The sequence below is a fragment of the Neolamprologus brichardi genome, chromosome 4 (assembly GCF_056152115.1).
Source record: "Neolamprologus brichardi isolate AB-2024 chromosome 4, ASM5615211v1, whole genome shotgun sequence".
NCBI lineage: Eukaryota > Metazoa > Chordata > Actinopteri > Cichliformes > Cichlidae > Neolamprologus > Neolamprologus brichardi.
In genome coordinates this window covers 20762267-20774795 of record NC_142107.1, presented here as the reverse complement: position 1 = coordinate 20774795, position 12529 = coordinate 20762267, and the positions used below count along the sequence as shown (strand labels likewise).

At 40.0% G+C, this 12529-nt stretch overlaps 1 protein-coding gene across 1 annotated transcript in view; it reads right to left on the bottom strand.

The window, feature by feature from the left end:
• The window catches only part of shank1 (SH3 and multiple ankyrin repeat domains 1), a 112671-nt gene that overhangs the window by 79396 nt on the left and 20746 nt on the right, over window positions 1-12529 (bottom strand). The window lies entirely within an intron of this gene.

Sequence of the window (12529 nt, the reverse complement as noted above, 5' to 3'; positions counted from 1 at the left end):
CCCTGGACAGGTCGCCAGTCTGTCGCAGGGCCAACACTCAGGGACAGACAACCATTCGCACTCACATTCACTCGCACATTCACACCTAATGGCAATTTGGATTTTCCAATTAACCTATCCCCACAAGCTGCATGTCTTTGGACGGTGGGAGGAAGCCGGAGTACCCGGAGGGAACCCACGCAAACACGGGGAGAACATGCAAACTCCACACAGAAAGACCCCGGCCTGATGTTGGAATTGAACTCAGGACCTTCTTGCTGTGCGGCAACAGTGCTAACCACCGTGCCACCGTGCTGCCCAAACTTGTTTCAAACTTTTGATTAAAAAAAATCCTCCTACAGTAAAAATATCTGCACCAACTTCTTCCAGTGATCCTGGAGCAATTTTGTGCCAACTGTGCATTTTTTCCTGTAATGACAGAGCAACATGTTAAATGGCAAAAGTGATAACTAAATGGCTTGGAGTTTACTAAATTTAATACTTTGGATCCATGGCCAGGAATATTCCCAGATCTTAATCCAATTGAGAATCTACAGTCAAGCCTCAAAAAAGCAGGCGGACAGGTTGAAACCAACAAATTGAGATCAACTTGCTCAAAGGCATCTCAGGATTTGACCCAGAAGCTTGAACTATCACTGTAATGATAACACTGTAAATACTCTTTGCATGAGTTTGATTTATCTGCGAATTAAAGTCAGTATATTGTAGAAACATGTTGAAAGCAATCTGAATAAAACCAGAAGTGAAAAAGTTAATGAAACACAAAAATTAGTTTTTACTGCCAAAACTTTTGGCTCGGACTATACAAATATTGTTCTTACACTTTATTTTAGGCAGGATTAAACTAAATGATAGTTTTTGGTCAATCGGTGCCTCAAAGCTGGGGGAAATATCTAGGATAGACTTCTTTTCCATTGGTGAGTTCTCACAATTTTGATGGAGCTTTTTTGGACAGGACCATGTTCTGTGTGGCGTTTTCTGTTTCTACTGAATCATCAGGGACAGACTGGCTGCTTTTTCTGTGCCGAGGCTCACCGTGTTCCCTTATTTCAAGGAGAGAATAAAGAAAAAAACTGTGGTGTTCATACCAGCTGCATGGCTGTTTTTATTTTTATTTCATACTTTTTATCCTTCCCTGTAATAATCATCAATAAACCAACACAGCCAAATCTAACCCGACATAGCAGACAATGTGTCGATGCACATCTGCAGTGCAGACACTTGTAAAGGACTATAGCACTTCACGTAACAGAAAAACCATACACTCGTGCTCTTGCCATCACCCCTGAGAGAGCTGAGAAGCCACTTCAGAGCGCCAGTGAGCAAGATAACAGATCTGTCCCTGAAGGACTCCGCTTGGCTCTGTGAACTGTTTTCAGGATTTTCAGCACCACTACATTCTGGACAGCTCCACACAGACCCAAACAGCTGAATAACAAACGGCGAGGAAGACGCCGCTCGGGTTTACACGCGAGGATAGACGAGTCAGCGGAGAGAGATGCCAGAGAGAGATGCAGGAGAAAGCAAGGAAACGTCTCATTTATCATCCCATTTGTAAGCAATTACACAAATTTCCTCAAGTAGCTCTAATTACCAGTCATTTTGCAAATCTTTACATGCAGATGTAAATGCCTTTCTCACAGCTGATCTAAAAAAGTATGCAGCATCGAGCATTAAGTTGGTTTTGATTTGACTTGAATGCATGTAAAGCCCATATAATAAGAGAAATTTACAATTTAAATGGACTTGTGTGTGTGTGTGTGTGTGTCTATGCGCATGTGTCACGAGGCTGCCGAGAGACTCGTCGGAGTCGTGTTGTGATTGAAAAAATGTGTCAGACTTGTAACGTTGAGGCGTTGGCTTTCCTCGTGGGAGCGAGAGTTAAAACTACCATCTGTCCAGCTCGAAAAGAAACAAAAGGGTCGAATAAAACAAATCTACACGGAAATGAAACAGCGAAGACAGGAGTGGATGACAGGGCTATTCATGTGGCAAAGCATAATCACCTTAAGATGCCATTTGGATTGGTATAAAGTCTGAAATTCCTGACAAATAGAAGCACTTTTCTTTAATATAACCAGCTCAAAGAGTTGGCTTGATTTATTTAATGCGAGTGTAGAAAATACACATCAATCTGAATAGCTGAAATAAATAAAACGTGTAAAAAAAAATACAAAAATACCAGAGTCCAACAAAAAAACATGATTTAAAACCTTAATTTGAGGCTAAACGGCTCACTGTTTTGATACTTTGTGTCTGCCTTGAGATGCTATTCTATGTCAGCCTTCGGTGTCCTTTCATTTTCTCCTCACTTCTCACACACACAAACAAACTCAGTCAGTGCAGAGCTGGTTGTGACAACTACTGACTGGCTGAAAACATTTCTGTGTCCACCTTTCGAAAGCCTGAACTTCTGCTCACAGTCAGGGAAAAAAGGGCTCGTGCAGCAAACTGTAGAGCACAACCTCCCGATTACATTACCCACAAACGTACCAAAGAAATGTCAAATCAATAATCATCATTTTATCATTAACATTAACACCGAAGTAGCATTTCAAAAATGTGTCTTACTGAAAGTAAACTGAGTTTTTATGTAAGAGTTTCTGCAGAAGCACGTCTAGGTGACTGATCATAACTGAACATGGGAACAACAAATTGACTAAATTAAAGGAAAAATCTCAAGTTGTCAGCAATTCTGTGTAACAGAAGCGATTTATCAAACAACAGTGTTTGGCGTATAATTTAGTGCTCACTCATACTCATGCCCCTGAGTACAAATGTTTGATCAGCCTTAGCAAACTTGGTTTTACTGGCCAGGCTTTTGTTCTCTTGCTTTGGTAATTAGGCACAGCTTACAGCATATCTCATTTGAAGGTAAAACAAAACGCTAAAAGCTGTTATCAGAGCTGATATTAATTTGAAAATGACGCAGACAGAGTATAAACCCACTGCATTTGTAAGTTGCTGTTACAGCTAGCCTTCAGAATAGCTTTCATGTTAGCTTAGGTGGTAGTTTCTACTCACTTCCTTTGCCCAATGTGTGCCTTTCTCTTTTTTTGTATATATTCCTCTGGATTGTTTACATTTCTTCTGTTTGCTATTGATTCCTGCTCTCTTACTATTTATATTTTACTCCTGCACACTTGGCATGGAGCACCCATAATTTCATTGTACATGAACAATCATGATAAAGGACTCTTCTTTCCTATTCTATTCTTTAAGTGGGAGGAATAGGAGTACCCGGAGAGAACCCAAACACAGAGAGCATGCAAACACAGAAGGTCCCCAGCTGGCTGATGGAGGTGAACCCAGGACCTTCTTGATGTGAGACTATTAGCTTTGCAGTGTAGAGGAGAAAGGGTCAAACATAAGAAGGGCTGCTGTATTGTACTCTATCATTTATGATGAAAAGATATGGTTTCAAGACCAAGCATTTTATTTTTTGCTTAATTTGTTCTTTCTTCTTGATTCATTTTTTTTTAATTTACAAAGATTTGAGGGTCACATGCAAGAAGCATTTTGTTGTTTTACTTTGCATTCTTTCTTATTTTTGGACACAAGAGTAGCTTTAATTAAAATAATGCAGACTGGGTATACAGTCACTATTTGATACATAGGTTGTGGACTTTATAAGCAAATAACAAATCAAAACAAAATCTTTTTTCTACTGCAGTAAACAGTAAACACAATCATAAGATAAATGTAGTGGAGAGAGGAGTGCCTAAGTGCACTTGAGTCAAGTAAATATATAAAGTATTAACTTGCAAATATTGCATTTTAAAATTTCAGGAAAAGGTTAAAACTCCCATAAATGTCAACAAATTCATGAGGCCTCTATAGAAACATCAGTAATCTGACTAAGCATACAGAGAAGATTGGAAGCAATTTTCTTTTAAAGGAAACTGACAAACAAAAAACACACAAGGGCAAAGAGAGAGAAGGAAAGAGAACAGGCTGGCTTCTGAAGTTTCATCAGAAAGCTGACCAATCAGAGATACAGTAAGTACCTCCAGAGGATATGATAATAAATGGAAGTGAACAATCCATAATTTTGCATACTGCTGATTAAGCAAATATGTACAGGGAAGCAGCAAGGTGTGAGAGAGGAATGAAGGAACAGGAGACGGAGAGAAAAGTGCAAATTTAAATCCTGCAAATCCATAAGAGCAACTCAAAGGGTCACCGCGACTTCAATTTTAGTCACCTGCTCATGTTTGTAAATATTTTGTACTGCAAAAACGCTTACTCTTCACATCGTAGAAAAGAAAACTAGACTTTTGTTTCCGACACTGTGCATATGCTCACAAAATAATCAGAAATTACAACTAAGCCTGACAGATAAGTCATTTGTTTCGCTTTCAAGTTAAATATTTGAACAGATCTATCAACAGATAGATCAAAAAGACTCCATTTCCAGTTTGTGGCACATATGTTCAACATATTTACAACTTTTGCTATTGCTTAGTGGTCAGTTAGCAAGTGGTTGCTATGGCCACATCTGCTCGTAACAGAAGGAATCACCAACCAATGAAAGAAGAACCAAATAAATGTTGTCCAGCTGAATGCGCTGGAGAAACAGTTAGGCGATCTTTACAGTCCAGACAGTTTATCCTCTCATGGTAGATTAAGTGTTAAAGTCTTTAAATAATTTAATCAGCTGGCGAGTCAGTCTTATTTAAACTGAACTCTGAATCAGGCTAACTTTAAACTGAACTTCTGCTCTGTTTGCTAAACTATGATTAACAAACAGAACACACACAGCCACCCTAAGAGGCAATGTGGTATTTGTGAGGCGAGAGCAGCATGTTGCAGAAAATACAACAAGAAAATGGCACGCATGGATGATGATGACTGAAGAAGAGTGAGAGAAAAGAGAGGAAGGATATAAAAAAACTGTGGTGATATTGTGATGGAACAAATGAACTCTGAAGGAGGAGAGTGAGGATGGGAGTCGAATGTGAGAGGTGTCTGTGAAACCAGAAGGTGTGAACTCACAGAGCCGATGGTGGAGAGAAGAGAGGAAAAGAAGACAGCGAGGAGGAAGGTCAGGTTGAACCATAAATCTACTGCCAATTTTTTTTATTATTATTAAAGCTGCCAATTCCCAGAGTCAACGCTGTTTTTAGATTTGGCCTTTTCCCACATTTTCACGCCAAAAACTTGAAAGGAGAACACCTTTATGCATAATTCAATTCTGTCAGGTTGGAGAAGGCTCTGAAACACCACTAAAACACTCATGAGATGCAAAAACCATCCAGTGAAAGCCATGATGAAATTTATTTTACGGCGAGGAGCTCGTTAAAACAGGCAGAGCAGGTTGCTTTGCAGGTTTTTAACGGACTCGTACCTTCAAGCTGTGGAGTAAAATCCACCCACACTGCACAGCGATCATCTGCCGTCTGAAATAACAATCTGAAAGTGGCTGGCGTGACAGAGCCATTTGTCACACATTCTTAGCTATTTATTCATATATTTTTAAGCTAGATACTAGCATGATCCCAAAGGATGGCGCAGCAGCTAAAAAAGCGTAATCCAAACTTTTGAAAGAATCACTCATCGTCAATTACGCCGGAACAGGTCAGAGGGAAAATTACGAGAGGGAAAGTGATAATCAGCTCCCAAGAGAAAAGCCATGACTCACACATAAAAGATCTTCATAATGAATGCTCTGTGTGTGCGCACTTATGTGTGTCTATCTCAGTGATGAGGAAGAGGGCGATGATGCGATTAGATACTGCCTAATTCCAACAAGTGATAATCGTCTCCTCAGCTTTTGTATCTGACTACAGAAAATCTCCATCTCTCGCCATTCTCCTTAGAGAGCTGTTTTAGTTTCAGGTCATATCGTTAACACTTTAGTCAGTCCTGCAACCTAAAACTGCATTAACCCTGCTGACCTTCACCTCTTTGAGCAATCAGGCTGACATTAGCCACACGAGGGAAGCAAGGAAAACGTGGGAACAGCGACTAAGTCGATCAGATTAAATACAAAACGTAATGCTTTTTTTCCCTTACACCCAATGCTGAGGGTCGTGCTGTTAAAACCTGCTAACGTGATGTTCTGCGATATGTTGCGTCATTGCGTCAGTGTGTTTCTTACTGCAACATGTATTTTAGAAACAATGTGTTTTCTTCCTTGTTGCAGAGGAAGATCAGAAGATTGAGGAGGCTTTCATGTCTGTCCAGTAAATTTAAAATTAAGCCTGCAGCTGGTTATCTTAGCTGAGCACAAACACTGGAAGCGGGGAGAAGCGAGTCACCAAGAACAGTGCTGATTGTGGATTAAGGATCACTCAATAGAAGACTCGCCCTGCTGAGGAGGTCCACATGGTTCTCACTCACAGGGTGTCAAATACTGCCTATACTGGGTCATTTTTCTGTGTGAAGGTTTTTGGCCTGAAAAGGTTCCAACAAACAGTGTGCAAAACAAAACAAAACAGCAGGAAAAGCAGCGTTTTGATTTGTGTGACAGCCACGTTTCCTCTCAGCAGTTTGTGCATATCTCTGAGTCACCATCACTCTGCAAGAAAACACATTTGAACCCCTGGGAGGGGAAAACTGTAGGCTGGTCAGGAATACTGATTTTACAGGAAGCAACCAAGTTATTTTAGAAACTAAAATCACCATTTATGAGCCCAGTATAGATTTTGTTTTTATTGAAGGATCTACTTGTGTTTTTTGTGACAGACATTTTGAAACATTGTTTACTTTGGGCATCAGATATCTCCTGCAAGGCCGCTGCAGCAGTAAATCTTGATGCTCTATAGGTCTATTAGCCATGCTTCACTGCACAACGGCGCAATGCAGTAATTAGAAGTGGAAAATTAAAATCTTTGCCACCTCAGTGGAGCAGTCCATGAGAAAACTATGAAAATTTGCAGGAGAAGTGGAGAGAAAGTCAGCAGCAACTTAATAGTCAGCTGCGGTCACTTGAAGTTTAACAGGAAGAGCTAGCCGTTAGCTTGAGCCAAGCTACCTCATGAGCAAGATGTCAACAAGTCACAGCTTCCTCCCAACAACATAAATCTCACAACTTTGCTGCATTTAAACTTTCTGTGTGGACATAAATGGTAATTTGTGATTTTTTTAGACATACTGCTTGACAGATTTAGGGGAGCTTCTGTATAAAAGATGGTGGTAGGCATACTTTGTTAAGCTAGGGAAGGACTTTAAGCTAAATTAGCTAGCTTTTGGCAGTAGCTTCATTTCATCATAAAGACATGACAGGATGATTAATCCTCTTAACTCTTGGCATTAAATTGAGCAAAGTTATTGCATTAAATGCCAAACTGCTACTTTAAACACCCTCGTTTTATCCAAGAATGCACTTGGATCAATAAGCGTACGAGTACGAGGCGTGCACAATGAGTTAATGGACATTGGCAAACTGAAAACTTTATTTGTTCTGCTGCTGGCAGTGTCGAGCTCGCATGCCCCTGTCTTCACACATTTGCTGGAGATTCATTTGTACTCCTGAGAAGATCTGACAGCTTTCATATTTATCTGCTCTGTTGGCAGTGTCGCTTTCAAAAGTGTTTGTCATTGAGTCTCTTAGTTCAGACACAGCAGTGTGTTATGCAAACACAGTCTGCGTCAGTCTCGTTTTTACGTGACGATATGCAACTGTGCTGTGCATGCAGTAATGATATTTCTGCACTTTAATAATCCAGAGAAAGTCTTAGACAGCATGCGGAACAACGTTTTGGCTTTTGCTCTCTAGGTGATCTGTTAAACATGTATGTGAAAAAAAACGTACCAGTTTCTGTTATGTGCGGTCCAATCGAAACGTTCGCCTCAGCAATCAATTAATGTAATTTCAATTACAGTTTGGTTTCCGATGATTATTAAAACAACACAGTTAAGATCAAATATTCTACCCACCTTCTATTTTGCATTAATGCTCTCATTTTACCTTGAAGCTCATCATTTACCTTGTTTTATTTGCCCCAACATAGAGCCACAGTCACTCCACAACAGGTTATATTTTCAGTTCAAGCAAATCTACTCAATTAAAAAGACAAGTGTCTATTTTTTTTTAAAGTTTAACAAGCTCATTATTTTTTCACTAATAATTGTTATCTTAATGCCAACAAAAAGAATTACATCCATGATTTTTTTGCAATAATCAAGCAGGTCTGTTGTTCCATAATTAAACTGAGCGCTAATAACTTGTTACCATCGGGGAGTCGATGTGTTTGCACACATAGACTTTTTTCTTGGGTGGGTCACCCAGATATATAACAACAACAAGCGCATTACGCTTTTTCAAATTCTCTTGCTTCATTTTTCGTCTATCGTGTTTCCCGGCGGGAAGGCTGAACGGGATAATGTCTCATTCATCTGCTCTTCCAAGAGTCTCTCATCCCGCTGTTGAACAGACATCCGTAGTTCTTGTTCTGATTTGAGATGCACTTCGACCTGGAGGACTACTCTCACCACACGCTGCAGCAGGTGGAGCAGGTGGTTCATATGCTGCTCTGAAGAAGGACAGTTCTTCCACGGGATGAAGAACTGACTGGTGAAGCAGCTGAATATTATTCAGTTATTAGTTGTTACAATATATATAATATTATTATTTATAAATGTAATGCAAACGTTTGTTTAACTTTTTCACTCTAATTATACTCAGCTCGAATGAAGAAAAGAAGGAAAGTAAACAATCTCTCTATTTTCTGTTGCCTACATGAAAATGTGTACAGTTACAGTCAGGGGTTAAAGTGGGATTCAGGAGGTGGGGAAACCCTAAAATTGGTATTATGGGTCAGTGTAGGGAAATAAATCACAGTTCACAATAATTGCACGTGTACAAACCCAATATCTGATTTAAAAACTTGAGGACTTACATGTAAGCTTTAAATTCCCAGTTCTGCATCTGTACTCAGTGAGTACAGATACCTGAAAATTCTACTTAAGTACAGTACTTGTCTCCTCTGCTACTGCATATATGTGCACATATACACGCAAGCACAAACCGCTGCCAGCAACATACCCTGTCTCTGCAGAAATATTGTGCTGCACATGTGAAAAGCCATTGCAGTGTTACATCCCATATGGAAAAGATATATATAAATCTTATAAAGTTCGTATCTGTCTTGTATGAAATTTGTATGAAAAGCATACAAGAGTGAAAACACATATAAGATCCTTTGAAAAATTATATAATGAAACTTGTATGTTTTGGATACTTACTAACAAAATAAATGAAAGTAATGAGAAAGTGGCCACTTTCATGAGTAAATCATATTTGTTTTTACTATTTCTTTTCCATATGGGATAATTCAAGAAGAACCAGCAGATATCCACGACAGCTCAGCTGACACCCTTCTATACGTCTTCTTTGCAAATCTCATAAAGGACATGCTATATGAGCAGTTTGCCCATCGATGCTACGCATCTAAAAGCTGTTTTGAGCCCACCTCATGCGGTGTCTGACCCCATCATGTCTGATGTCATACATTGTTGCTCTGTTCTCTATGGGGAGGTCCTGCAGCTGCTTCCTCTAACCACACTCGTCATGATTGAAATAAAATATTAGAATATGATGCTGTGCTGGCTGAGCTCTAGTCATTTAGGCTGGATCAGTCTATGTGCTGGACAAATAACAGAAAGTAAGCCCACAGTAGCATTAGCTGTTTGGTTTTTTTTCTTTTTGGCAGCGCTAAAATGTTTCTGCATTGCTGCTTTGTAATTACCTGTAGCAGAATTTGAATTCCAGGGGTGTATTTACTCAATATGTACTTGAGCTCAAATCAGCAAATGAAACAGGTGGCTGGCAGCTCTGAGTAGTATCACACTTGTCAGAAATGAATTGGTAAGATATTCATGGATAGGGAACAAGCGAGATGAGCCATTAGCATCTGTTTTTGAAAGACACAAAGCTCACAGGACAAAGTGGTACGTCTGACAAATCTGTGTCTGGCAAGGGAAAGGTGGATTTGAGCTCACGGCTACTTGGATTAAGTGTAATCTATATGAAACTTTTCTTAAATACACAATCACACATCTGTGCCACACTTTAACTTTCTACTGAAGGCTGAGGGGAAAAATGGGGTTATGAGGCAGCATTTCCAGTTCTGCTTGAGACATTTTTGTGTGACAGAAGTGAGAGGGAAATGAGGTAACTTTCCTGGGTGACTTGCCAGAGTCCTGACCTCGTTCTACTAAGCTTCAGTCTATCTGCAGTCTGTGTGATGCCATCAAAAGACTGACATCCCACCAGCACAGTGACATCTAACCTCCCTCCCTTTCTTTTTTATCTCTCACAAACACACATATATCTTCACACGCTCTCCCTTTCTCCTTCTCCCTTCTCTCTGTGGTTCGCTCTCTTTTATGTAGGACATAGTGTGCATATAGATAGATATTTTCAGTGTCTTGGTCCCCAGGAAATTTCACTGGGAAACTTCCAAAGAACAGATCGCCCCACTTTCCTGCCACTAAACTGGAACGGCCAATTTCCCTCCCTCCTTGTTTGACATCTACACACAAAGTGGCGCTCTGATACACACAAATGGACACAAATCTGTTGTACAGCCCGTCTGTGTGTGCAGCAGGGTCTCGTATACACATACAGGTCACATAAAGATGCACATAAATAAAACTACAGTTGCACGCACATGTTGTCATCTCTCGGCACAAAGGCTCTACGTTCGATATGTAAGTCAGGTAAAACACCTCTAAACTGTAGTGACCCAAGGGTGCTCGCACAAAGGAGAATGAAGCCACGTGTATTACGCACATGCTGATGTAACCATCCCCTGTGCTATCAAACTAGGGTGAGCGCCGACGGAGGAACCTGGTTCAAGTTTAAAAGAAAAAGGGTGGAGTGTGCAACAGCATCACTGGTGTTCTCATCATGGAAATTTCACAGAATTAGGCTCGGGACACCTCTGAAAAGAACACCAGCACATTTGGTGTCCCAGAATCTCCCTTCTGTGCAGCCTCCACTTGCCATCCCACCATAACTACACTCAACATGCTAACAGGAACACTGGCAGCTATGCTAGAGTTCCTGTTAACAGTGGCCAGTGTTGGGAAGGTTACTTTTAAAATGTATTCCATTACAGAATACAGAATACATGCCCCAAAATGTATTCTGTAACGTATTCTGTTAAGTTACTCAATGACAGTAACGTATTCTGAATACTTTGGATTACTTAATATATTATCATGCTGTTTACAACTACATGAATGTACAATTGCTGTGATTTATTACTGTTTTATTATTTTATTATTATACTATTTATTACTGTAAGTCGCTAAATGACGTCATCACCTAATTTGCATAATTGGTCATGCTAATGTAATTGTAATCTATGTTGTTGGAGAGAGAAATAACATCGTGGAAGAGACATAAAGTGAGTAAAAAACGTCCTAAATGCATTTAGAATTTATTTAGAACTACAAATTAAATTTATTTTAGCAGTTATTGTTTTTTTAATGTCACAATTCCAACCCTGCTCCTTTACCCGGGCTTGGACCGGCAAAAGTGACCCGAAATAGGCACTCTGGTGGAGTTACTTTGTGTGTGTGTGTTTATAAGTAGTTTTAAACCTTGTGATCCACAAAACAGCATAAGAGTAAAAGAAGAACTGACTGCGTTACAGCACCCGCTGCTTGTTGAGAGTAAAAGCGATATGCGCTTTCACGTCTTTTTTTAGCGACTTTTTTTAGAAAAAAAAGTCGCTAGGGGGTCTGAAAAGTCGCTAAATATAGCGACAAAGTCGCTAAGTTGGCAACACTGCGGACTACACTGCCTATGATGCTACATTCTTTAGAGCTATACCGGTAGAATTCTGCCTATTAGCTTAGCACAACAACAACAAAAAGCCGCTCTCTCACCCAGGAAACACGCAGAGAGAGAGCGTCACCCTGTAACCATGGCAACCGTAACGCTGCCACCTGGAACAACAGAACGTAGCTGTCAAACAAAACCCAAACAGTCCTGACCCGCGACAATATGAAACAGGGAAGTACCGCCGTGTAATCGATTAATTTCAACAAAGTAACTGTATTCTAAATACCACCTTTTTAAACGGTAACTGTAACGGAATACAGTTACTCATATTTTGTATTTTAAATACGTAACGGCGGTACATGTATTCCGTTACTCCCCAACACTGACAGTGGCTAATGGCTCTGCTCTGTGAGGCCATGTTCAGACACAGTGGTGTCCACTGTGGCTCAAACAAGCATGAAGCAGGTACGAAATTTATTCTTTTTAGCAATCGTTGTCATCTGTTGTCATCAACTGTATATAAAGGATGGACATAACCCCTCCCTCGTCTTGTGGTTAATGAGTTTCTACAGTGAGAATTTCTCGCTGTTGCCATCTGACTGTGAAATCCTTTGTGACTGACAAGTTGTTAGATCATGAGACTAATCTGGTCTATCCGTCTTTCTGATGCCAGTAATAAACTGTACTAAATGAACTTCTTATTTTCCTCCTCCTGTACTCCTACTGACTTGAAACTAGTGATAGAAGCAATAATAAAGTCAGCAGGAAAGCGTTTATTGAGGTCACAGAACA